We start from the raw sequence: 12,256 nt of genomic DNA, 5'->3' as shown, positions 1-12,256 counted from the left end.
TTTTCTAGTCAGCTTGACCTACTTCTCTGAAATACCTCTGTAGATATTTCTGAATATCTCCCTAGAATTTTTTGTCTAGTTCAGTAAACAACATGATCCAGGATGTGTGGAAACAGTCAACGAAAAGACAAACGAGTTGTCTTGACACCTCGGTGCGGATACCAAATGAAGGGTGACCAGGGGGTTAGTTGACTGGCTTGCCACAAAGCTGAGTGAAGGGGGACACAAATTGAAGTGTTTGGCATGTTAACAAAGACGCTGACAGACATCTGTCCACATCCCAAAAAAGACGCTGACAGACATCTGTCCACATCCCAAAAAAAACATATGCCGTCGTATGGCTCTGGAAATGGAGATGTGTAAGACAGCAGGGATGAGGATTTCAGTGCAGAGTTTCCAGTCACACAACGGTCAGCACTTTCATGAGGTGGATCATCATCGCCATTTTCAGAAGACACTGCAGCAAAGTGGTAATAGGAGGTAGGGTTAATAAATGAGGTATTTGTCCCTCGGGTGGCATTCAGAACCAGGGCGCATCCTCTTCAACTGCAGCCTCAAACTAAGGGAGTTGAAATCCATTTTGTCCATTTGCTAGGAGAGTACCCTTATAACCAACTTCACATGCTTTTCCAGTTAAGGCTGAAGCATGGCACAGCCACAGATTCAAGCTGATTGATTATCATGCTCAAATACTTCATTAGAAAAACCTGAAAACCCTAACATGCCTCTTGGGGGGTAGGAGGGTAGAGAGGGAACAAAGCTTTCCATGTTATCTAAAAATGAAAAGTACATTTTCATAGTTTACATCTCAGTACTTTTTTTTCTTTCTTTTTTTTTTCCTCAGGAGCAGTGAAGTTGTCATGATGTTAACTTACAGCTTCTTACAGGGGTTTGTCAGGCATTTTTAATCTAAAGAAAGAACTACAGCAAAGAACTGCATATTGACTACACTATTAACACAAGCACAATGCTTTATAACTGGCTACTTCACCCTTGGCCTGGGCTTCCTGCACAGAACTTATTGTGATTGATTTTACAGGTAGGTTTTCTGTATAATATTAAACTATTTCAGACTACTGGCTGGTTGCCCAGGCAAGCCACATAAAGAGACCCATACAATGTTATTTTGTTCAACATACAGTTTTACTAGGTTTTATAAATCAGAAGTGCATGTGGAGAATTTTAGGGCTATCACTACTGTTTGACAGAACCCCTGGTTTCTTGTACTGTAATGGAAGAACCATTTCATCCTGTTTTCAGAGAAAGGACTCTTGACAGTTACTTCACTGTGTGGCTAAGACCTTGGTCTTGCAAACAAATGTGTGAGTAAAACAGTTGCAGTATCAGGGATTAAATTAGTTAGCATTCCGCTTAGATTTCCATTATAATTTATGTATTTTTTGCCATCAAATATTCTCCCCTTCTGGGTGCTCTGTTTAGACTGAAGTTATTTCAAATGCACCAAGAACAGGAGGTAGTTATGCCGGCTGTGCCTCTGTGGAGTTCTGCTGTTGAGGGGACCTTATATTTGCTAAATGCATTTGAAGTTTTATGTACATTTCCTCTAAGAATTACTGTTTAGGTCTGCTCCCTTTGATAAACTTATTCTATAATCTAGTCACTGCAGAGAACACAAGCTGTTCAAGGAACATGAACTGCAGTGTGCAAGTTGTCTTCTTTGTAGCTATGTGCTATAACCAGTTGTCTGGAGTCAGCCTGCTTGCTCTCCTGATCAAGGGATTTTTGCATTATTGGTTAGGGGTTGTTAGCTGAAATAAAAGAAGCAACACATACGCTTGCAGTGTCAGTAACTAAAAGAAAATGTACAACATGGGGTTTACTCTTTTTAGGATGAGGAGAGAAAAAGACAGCTCTTCGTTCTGAAATAGGTAGCTTAATTAATAGTAATTTATTTCTAAAAGATGAAGAGTATGTGAGTGTCAGTTAAATTCAGCTCCTGCTGAACTGAACTGTATGGCTGGGCAAGACCATGAAGGAAGTATTTGCAAAAGTCTCGTGCCTGGAAAATGCCCCTGTTGGAGTACCCGTGATAGGTTGTGATTCTGAGTTCCGAGTGACCTGTAGAGACTTTGGAAGGAGCTGCCAATCATAGTTATGAACTGTTGCTAAGCCTGGGGAAGCCTGCTTTTATTGCTGGATGTTCACTAAAAAAAAAAAAAAACTTGGATAGAGTCCTAGATCTTTATGGTGAATGGGGAAAAATTAATTAAGTGCAAGTTTCCAGACCAGTGGCTAAGAAAAGAGGTCATTTAAGATATTTATGGTATTCCCTAGGGCAGAAGCTGGAAGGAATGCGAGTGTAATCTACCGTCTCTGACCTGCACCCCCAGTTGGGCAGTAGTTTACGTTTCAGCAGTCTGCCTCAAGGAAGGCTCAGCACATTGTTGCAATTCTAGCCCTTCCTATATCTGGCGTCATTTTTTTTCTTACAGAAGAGAGAAAGTTTAAGTTGAAACACTTTTCTTGCTCTCCTCCAGCACTTGTCTTTTTGATTCATAGTGCCCTGAGTTTGTACAGTATTTTGCTTAGGTCAGGATAGAGTACATGCTATTTTTTTAAAGGATTTAATTTTAGAGAGTTCTTTACTTTGTCCTTCTCACTTGCAGAGAATGCTCCTGCTCACAGATTGTGGACCTATCTGTATCTCACTAGGAATCTAATGACATTAGTGGTTGTATTCTTATGACTGCCTCTGGTTTGGCTGTGGAGTACACAAGGCGTCAGCAGGTGTCTGAGAATAAGCACCGAGCATCTACGGCCTGCCAGTCTTTAATCTCAGACTTCCCAGAGAGATAAGCCACTAGCTACACATAGGGCCTCCTCTAGATGAAACCTGTGGTGCTCTCTGTGTCAGTGATTTGTTCATGAATCTTTCCTCTGTGGTTCATGATGTAGAAATTCTTTATGTTCCAGTGATGGTTGTGCTCCCCAGAACAGAAGAAATTCCTGAAGTATTTCCTGAAAATAGAGACATAAAAAATAAGTCATGTCAAACGTTATAAACACCTTCTAAATTGAAGTGGGGAATATTTGTGGAGCAGCTTATATGAATTTGCTACTGTAAACAGAGACCAGCATTCAAAGAACACATTTCTGTGTTTCTACCAGCATAGCACATCATCTACCGGAAACAGTGTTTTTCTAACAATCCGTATGGTTATATTCCTTATCATTGTAAACACACACACACGTCTACATGCATGCGTCTACATTTGGCAACATATACCTTGGGGGATTAGTTGCTCTGTTTATAAAGACTTAAACCCTTCAGAGAAATGTATGCTGTTAAGAAAGACAATCAAGAGGAAACCAATAAAAATGGTTTGTCTGCATGATAGGACTGAGCAGGCATATTTGTACAAGTATACCCTCTAGATGAGAAACCAAACAGAATTTCTGAGGAGAATGGGTGATGATTTCATACTGGTTAGGAATATAAGCTGTATACTTTTGGGAACCTCTGTGCACCACTGATTTTGTTGGAGCTTGCTCAAAACTACAGGGTGCACCTGTATGTCTCATTACAGGATTTAAGTTTAAATAATACACTTCTCCTCATTAGTGATACAAAAATTATACCATTAAAAGATGTTTCCTTCAGCTGATACCAAAATGCATCGCTGTTTCCAGATATAGTGTCCTCTTGTAATTTGGGGTTGTGATTAATTGCCTTAAAGTCAGCACGGTGTGACATTGAGAGGAATTCATCCATCATGACAGCATGACAATGATGCTCCAAAGAGTCAGTGTGAGAGAGACAGGAGGAGCAAGGGGCTGACACAAGGCAGCTGGTTTGCTAGGAAAGCTTAAATAGCACAGCCTAGTTCTAGCTGGGATCAGCATCAAATGTAGGTGTTGCCTTGGAAATGGAAACATGCAGATCTGTCATGGGTAACATGTCCATATAAGATTTTCCCCTATCATAGTTTGCTTGCCCCCTGCATTGGGTAGGGTTGTTCTAAGAAATTCCTTGCATCTCTCTTTTTTTTTTTTTTTTTTTTTTTGGTAGAGGCAGAACCCTATTTGCCTGCATTGCTCTTCAGGCTGAAAAATAGCTTGTGTGGCTTTATTATTTATTTTTTCCTAAGACGAGGTGCGTGCACACGGGTTAGTCCAATGCAAACACCTTTCTCATCTAGCAGTCTTCCTGTAGAAAGCTTATTGTCAGGGATCCACTGGAGCAGAAGCGTGGCAATGACTCCAGACGTTGTCCTTGTTGTCCAGGCCACCATCCCACTGTATCTGAACGCTGGGGGTAGTGCCAGGTGCTGGTACCAGGATCCATGGACAGTCCCAGGCAAGGTGATGGGATGAGTCAGGTCCAGGATCTATCCAAGTTGTCCACTCAGGAACAGCAGGAGACAGGGCCAGAGACAGGACTGGAAACAATGCTGGAGTATCAGCAGCAGGTCCAGAAGACAGGACAGGAGACAAATGTACAGCATAGGTCAGAGGCCCATCCAGAAAGCAGGACCAGAGACAGGACTGAGAAGAGATATCCCTACAAAATATCTCAAGCATGGACTGAAAGTCCAGGGACAAGCTGAAATCTCTCCAGGGGGCACAGGGAACAGGGTGAGTGGAGGCACTTGATAAGGCTGCTCAGGGCCATTAAGGCTAATTGGTGGCCCAGATGCTTTTTTAGATTGTCTAGTCCTCTGAATCGCGTAGTTGTAGTTCTTGCTCTTTGATTGACGCGTAGCATACCTTTCTGTGATACTTGATATTGGCCTGGTCCTAGGAAAAAGAAACCAATGTGATCATGCTGTGTGGATATGTATGTCACTTCACCTCTAATAACCTTTGAACATCCTGGACAACTGCAAACAATTTAGCAGAGAGGAAAGAGTCAAAAGTCTAATAAGTTGAGATACATTTTTTAACATGCCTGTCTGGATGTAACAGAAAGACTGTTTAATGCTCTGAGGGGAAATATGCAGCATAAATAGAATCCTTATTAAGCAGGAGAGAAGCCGCGCAGAGTTCAACTCATAGCACGGATCTTTAGGAAACCAGGTTTCACTGTTTCCTTTCTTGATGAAACAGCTTGCTTGTTTGCTCTTTTCAGTGATCTCCCACCTCCTACTTCTTCAAAAAGAAAATAGTCTCCTTGAAACTGCATGACATGTTGCATGAGATTCTTACATTTTTAGTATAAATAGCAAGAAGCATTCACTCTGAAAGAGAAAAAAAAAAGCAACTCAGTTTGCTATGGGATGATGAAAATAGATTTCCTATGTTAATCTGCTATTTTGACTTAAATACTCACCTGCAAGTTTCAAATTTCAGCTGAATTCTGCTTTGTGGTAGATGTCAATGGAATAAGCTGTACTTGAGGTAGGACTTCAGCAGAGAACAGATTTAATCATATTGCCAGATTTCTCAGTTGCTGTTTTTTAAGGTATAACATTTTTGTCAAGCAAATGTCATTCTTTTGATTGTTGGTTTACATAGGCATGAACATAAGTGAATTTCTATACTACCTCGAGTGACAGTTGGCAGAATGCTTGGTACAAGCTGCTATAAAGGAACAAGTGCATCAAGCAGCAATTCCAGTAAGATAGTTTCAATCAAAGAAACCACAGGATGAAGTGAATGCAAGAATCCCAGGAAAGCGAAGCAAATTATCTCCCACAGGGGGTCTAATCTCCTCAAATTCGGGATAAAAAAAATCCAATGTTAGCAGGCATGAATAGTTAAGAGAATACAAAGAAAAACTAAGCCAGTCTGACAAGCTGAATACGTGTGTATTTAGAAGAATTGAGTTCTGGGATTTATATTCCTTGGAGATGCTCCTTTTTTGATTAACAGCCTTTATTCACAAAGGATGCAGTGGTAAGCCCTGCAGTACGCTGCTGGACAGGTGTAAAGATGTTCAAGGAGAGCCTTCGTGTCTCTTTGGGCAAGTATGGAGCGGTCTCATGTAGATGCTGGTAGAAGTTGCTGAATCTGGCAGCCTGAGAGAGGCTCCTCGTTCCCCCTTCCAGCCACTGGCGAGACTGAGCATGTTTTCCCAGCAGACACCCACCCACACAGAGCACCTATATACATGCGCAAAGAAGTGGCCAGGCATATCAGCACTGGCAGAAAACACAACACACTTGCAAATATAAACAGCAGCAGTAGACTCATCCTCTTCCCCTTTCTGGCTGATCAGGGTGAAAGCCCATTAGTGGAAAATATACATAAATATACATACATATTTATATACACACAATATATATATACACATATACATGTATAAATACACGCATACATGCATACATACAATATGGATCCATGCAGAAGCTGGGTCCTCTTGTCTGCACTTGCCATACAAAGGGTCTCTCAGCTGACCCCCACGTTTCATAGTCTGTCCATGAGCTGGCTTGTACTTGCTGATCCCTCAGTAGCCAGGTTTCAGATCCTTTGGTCTTTCCAGTATTTGGCACAGGCTTGTGGCTGCTTTGGTACCTGGTTCCCAAGCCTTTTTATCCTTGCCTGGTAATGCAGCTTCGTGTCAGCGATCACACTGACGTGTACACACGCAATATGCACGCCCCCTGCTCTCTCCACTTGCTGGCACCGCAGAAACATGGGCTGCTCTCACCTGTGGTCCTCACTTCAGATGCTGACAGTTGAACCTCCATGTTCTCTGGTTTCCCCTGTTTCTGGCACCCTACACATAGTGGCCCTTATGTCTCGTGGCACCCTCTCCTGCCACTTAGACCTCTCACTCCACCCAGTTTCTCCAGCTGGTAGGACGGAGACCCTTGGGCTCAGACCTTAGGTACACACTTGCACAGAGAATACAGTGTCCCCTCACCCAAGAAAATACTTAAATTTGGAGATCAATAGGGCGGGACAGACTATGCTGATCAGGTGCAGGACATGGCCAGATGAGTGTGACACCTAGCCCCTTTGATCCTCTTATCCCTCTATTTTCCCATGCTTGTTCCTCCCCAAACCACCCTGATCCCTTCCTTTCCATTGGAGGCAGGAACCTCTGATGAGGTTATTGGGGTTCTCCAATAACCTCAAAGATGCCGTGTGCATCTTTGATCCTCTGTGTGTATGGTGACAAGCCTTTAATCACAACCTAACAGATAAGGTGAGTAGACAAGCTTTCTCTCTGCCCTCACAAAGCATTTCAGGAGGGAATGCAGTCTATCCTGCCTCTTGCTCTGTGAAATGACTTCAGTCTTTCACGAAGTAAGGGGCAAAAGGATCCAGTGCCCTGTCCCACTGGTTGGGTATGCCGGTCATACAATTCTTAATTGTCTATCATTTGGGTTTGGTTGCAAAACTACACCAAGCTGGGTTTGGTGTGACTCTGTGTATTCCCAAATAATTTAGCATCACCAGCAAACCTTGCAACTTCACTGTCTACCGTCTTTTCTGTATAATTTATGATGAATAAAATAGGCCCTTGCTGTAGATCCAGATGGACAACCAGTGATGAACATCATTATGAAGATTGCCCTTTTTTTCCCCCTACATTTTCTTTCTTCTATTTTGTGCAATTAATTATCCTCAAGATTGTTCCATGGAGGTTTAGCTCGTCAAGAGCCTTAGGTGAGTGGCCTTTTCAAAAGCCTTTTTGAAAATTTTCTACAAATTATACACCTGGCCCCTCAGCTTCAAGAATTTAATTTCTCAGGCACGTAATACCCCCATTTGTTTTTCAAATTGGTTATTAGTTTCAAAAGCTCCTAGGTCTGAAGCAATGGAGAGACAGTATAACTATAAAATCTAATTTCCATCAAACGTGCAGTTTTCCAGCCTTGCGCTGGTGTTACCTTGAAATGATTCCAGTTGGATTTTATTATCCAGTAAGATACTAATTACTGTAAATGAAGTTGGCAGAAGAGTCCATAAGTTCTTCTCTTGTTCTTCTGTCTACTTGGTTAAAGCTTTTGGTCATTCAAGGTCAGAAGAGACCATTAAGCACATGTACTCATATTTATGTTATGGTATATACCATGAAATATTACCCTCTTATTCCATGTGAAGCGTAACGCATTCGGGTTGTTTGAAGCTTTATCTTTTAGCAAGCTATCCAAGTGGGGTGCTGGCAAACCTACCAACACAGTTCAAGAAATATTCCAGTAGTTAATTACCTTCATTTAAAATTTTCGTTTTCTTCCCTGTTCGGATTTTTCTAGCTTTGGTTTTCAACCAGTGAATCTTGTTAGGTCTTTGTTTAATGAAGGAAATCTGATATTATGCATGCCTACATCTGTGTCAATATGAAAATAATGCCTAAATGTTCTCTTTTCACATCTTCCCCCTCACCTTAGTCATCAGTTTAAGGGAGATCCGCTCCTCTACCCCTGCTCTTGTTACAGGAACAAGCACATTTTCCTAGTGTCAGTAAGTCACTGGTAGTTACTTTTCTGTTCCTCGTATTTCTACCAAGAAAAGAACAAAGGAAATAAATTCTTCCTGCTAAATTCCTCTTGGTGCCACCTGTGGTTTTGCCCAGCCACAGTGAAGAAAGTCACAGAGTCAACAGTCTGTCCCGTGCTAAAATCTATACAGACTCTGGCACGGCTGTCAATCATCTCTTGCCTGATGTGAAAAACAAATCCACTTTTGGTACTAGCAGTTAATGGTCCTGATGCTGCTGAATAGCCAATTCAGTTCAGTATCGCTGGGAAAAAGGTAACATGAGCAATCAGGTGGATGGAATTCATTTCTTAAATGATAAAACCATCTTCATGGTTACCATTTGCTTTAGTTACTATTTTTTTTATCATGTGTTTTCTAGCTTAGCTGCATTTGTCATGTTACTGGTAATGTAGTTATGTTTAATTTCTCCTATAAACCTTTGTGGAAGGCTGTGTATAATTCTGTTTCTGTCATCACAAATTCTGATTCATCAGTTTAGGTTATTGTGCTGAAGTCTTGGTTGCTAGGAACAGAGGTTTGCCTCCTTGCCAGGAATCGAGGATTTGTTTTCTTCCCAGAAGAAAAGCTGTTATTTACTTGTTCGTAATACGTGCTTTGTCTGCATGACTGCTGTTAGGATCCATTTGTAGTTTAGGTGGTTTTCAAGTAAAAATCCTTCCCGAGTGATAATCTTGAAGCAAGTGGATGAATGCCACGTGGGTAGAAACATCATAGCAAGGCAGTACATTTAAAATTTAATAAAGGATGGATCCTTGCCTTATGAGTTTGTGTCAGAGTATGCCCTGCTGCCATGTGGGTTGATATTCAGTCTCACTACTGCTAGTTGTTGTAGTTGGTCCATGGCAGGCCTGTTCCCAGGGGTGGGGAAAGACACCTGCCTTCCAATTTCATATAAAATACTCTTGTGCTAGGAAACTTTTCCCCATTCAGTGTTATTCCTGTTCCACGGTGGAAAAAATCTAATTCTATGTTAACCTGGTATTAAGTTTAATTGTTGGAAATTGCATTCTGGAAAGTAGCATTTAAAGATCACCTGGGCAGTCGGTGTCAAAATAAAAGCTGACTGCTCTGCCTGTTAAGCTAATGGGAGGTGATGTGGTAAGTAGCCTTTTAGTTAGGGCAACCATGAAAGGAAGAAAATGCGGGGGCAGGGGTCACAGCAAGGGCTCAAGAAGATGCTTTCCCTCAGTCAGAAGTCTCCTGACCCACACTCTTAAATGAAAACAGGAATGGTCATGTTATTTACCTGGATTGAACTGTAGACTGCTGTCATGCTGAAAGAAGAGCAAGAACTGTTCTTTTTGTCCTCTTGTCCCAGCCTGAGGCTCGGGCCTTTAAAAGTGGCTAAGTTGGTTGGAAGGATGTAGCCCTGGGTTGCTTGGACCAAAGGCCAGAAAAGATTCGATGTGGTTTTGCTTCCCCCTTGTTGAGTGAGTGTGGAATGTTTTTCCCTCTTGGAAACTTAGAAAGGAGCTAGGACTGGGTTTGGGCTTTTTTACATGCTTATTCTACCATGAAGTTGGTTACCCTGCAACAGAGCGAGGAGTTCAGTCTCTGCTTTACGTGCTGTCAGCCCTGGGGGCTCTGGCCTCAGCCCATATCCAGCCCCACAAAGCCTGACTGCAGGCTAATAAGTGTCTTTACCCCAGCCTTAAATACAATGTTGCAGTCATTGCCACTTTCATGTTATCTTCCTTCTGTTGCAGGAGTCTCAAGTTTGTTCGTGTGACCTCCATGGGCAGTCCTGTTCCTTTCCACCTTCATGGAAATAAACAATTTATGTGAGTAAGTTTCTATAAGTGTTTTCTGTTTGTGCTATATGATTTTAAATCCTTCTTGTTTTACTCTGGGTACAATTAAAATCAGTATTTGCTGCGTACTGTATGTAATATAACGACTTAAACCTTTAGAAATGGCTCTGTTGGGCTGGTTGCTAATGTTTTAGCGAACATCTGTTATGACTCTACACTCTAGAAATCTGTGTGAGAGCCAAAAGGTCCAAAGGAGATTGAGAAGCAGAAGTTTAGTGACTAATACCGTGATCTGTTTTAAAAGTTTCTCTGTTAATCTCAGTGTCCTGACTAGAATGTGGTTTTGATTATTTATGTTCTGTTTCTTTCGTATGTCCTACTACATTATGTATTTGACTGTTGTAGCACTTGGCACTGCCTGTCCCAGTCCATTTTGGTTGTGGTGTCACAACTCGCATGGCACAACGTTTTCCTCCAGAGGTGTAAACGGCGTTTCACTGTGTAAGTTGGCAGGAGGGAGGACAGTTATTCCCCTGGCATGCAGACAGCCCAGAAATGAATCCGTCTGAATGAAAGGTGCTCTGTAAGTGTAAGATCATTACACACTTACAAAAGCCTGAATGTTGCTTAGTATAGAAGTATAATCTTAGGTATTAAGAAGTATAGTTCTATACTTCTGACTGTACTGCTGACACTCTTTCCTTGGTGGTAGTGGTAGGTGTTTAGTGCTTTTCTTGCTTTTCTTTAGTTTTACTCTTTTGTGGTGTTTTGTTTTTGTTTAAAGAGAATAATCTGAGAATCCTGGCTCCATTATTCAGCACAAGCTGGTCCCAGAGCTTTTCCAGGAGGTGCCACTAGCTCTTATAAAATTTGTATCAATCCAAGCTGCACGCAACGAGTATACCACTCTTTAAAGTACTTCTTCATTCTGGCATGTAATTCCTCAAGGAATGGAATGATTTTTAGGCATCACACCTAGTGAACAAGGATGCTAAATGTCCTCTGAGGATACCAGTCACTGATGTCTCAAATGATGATCAGCAGCAACCAAGTACTGACATAAAGTTTAGTTTTACAGGCATCTGTAGTACTGCAGAGGTACAGACACGTAAATGCATATAAATCCCAAATGCTGTCCTTCTACTAACTCGTTCCATTATCTATTGAATCTTACTTGCCCTCTTCTGTATTTTTTTAATTTTTATTGCTGAAGTTTAGTTGCTTATAAGTAGAGCTGGCAAGTGGATTTGGAAGAAAGGATAGGCTCCACCTCAGACTCAAACTGCCTGCGTCAAAGTCCGGAGACTCTGGTTGACTGCAATTCCACCCCATCCGTGTGCGACAGCAGGCTTGCTGCTGCCCCTGCCATTGCAAGTCTGAGCGCTGCTTCTCCCTCCAACTAGCCTGATACACTTGCTGACCTCTTTAGGTCTCTCTCCTCCCTTTATTACCTGCACTGGCTCAGATCTTGTAGTTTCAGCAAGACCCAGTGATCTCAATAAATGAAATGTTCTTCAAGTCCATTCACAGTATGCCAGCCATGACTTCTGTTTTCTTCAAACGTTTTAGTCAGAACTCCAGCCTGAGACTAAAAACAGAAGGTTGGATGTTTCTTTGGCCGTAGCATTGCATGTTCTTCCTGCTTTTCCTTCAAATGGTGTTCATTATACAGTCCTTTGTACTTTACAGTTCTTTCCTTTGAAGTCGTACACGTGTTTTACACAGATTAGTGTAATTGGTGTGAGCCTGCTCTGGTGGAACAGGTAGAAAGCTGATACTCCAGTTTTGCAGATAGTAACAGAATAGCACAGTTGCAGACTCTGGGACATACAATGGGGTTTAGTCATGTGCTTTTAACTGTAGGTCTAATAGTAGTGTCTCTGATCTCTGGGGAAACAGATGTCATGTTAACTTGGCTGCTGCCTTTATCTTGTAGAGTCTCGATTTCAGATACTAAAATTTAGTGTCTTCTGAGTTCTTGTGTTGTTTTACTGTAATTGTCACGGATCTCAGTCTTCTCTGTTGTTATGCAGTTTTTAAGTGGGTTGCTTCTTTTCTGTATTTCATACTCCAAGAAGGCTTTGCATTCCCAA

At 41.7% G+C, this 12,256-nt stretch overlaps 1 long non-coding RNA gene across 1 annotated transcript in view; it reads left to right on the top strand.

Annotated features, from left to right (window-relative positions):
• Nucleotides 1-55: 55 nt before the first annotated feature.
• LOC310896307 overlaps nt 56-12,256 on the top strand; it is a 34,452-nt gene continuing 22,251 nt past the window's right edge. Inside the window, exons 1-2 of the long non-coding RNA XR_014581377.1 lie at nt 56-1,039; nt 10,119-10,193. This is a non-coding gene — a long non-coding RNA (uncharacterized lncRNA). The remainder of the gene's footprint in view (nt 1,040-10,118; nt 10,194-12,256) is intronic.

Source organism: Anser anser (assembly GCF_964211835.1).
Source record: "Anser anser genome assembly, chromosome: 3".
Taxonomy (NCBI): Eukaryota; Metazoa; Chordata; class Aves; order Anseriformes; family Anatidae; genus Anser; species Anser anser.
This window is presented reverse-complemented; position numbering and strand designations above follow the sequence as displayed.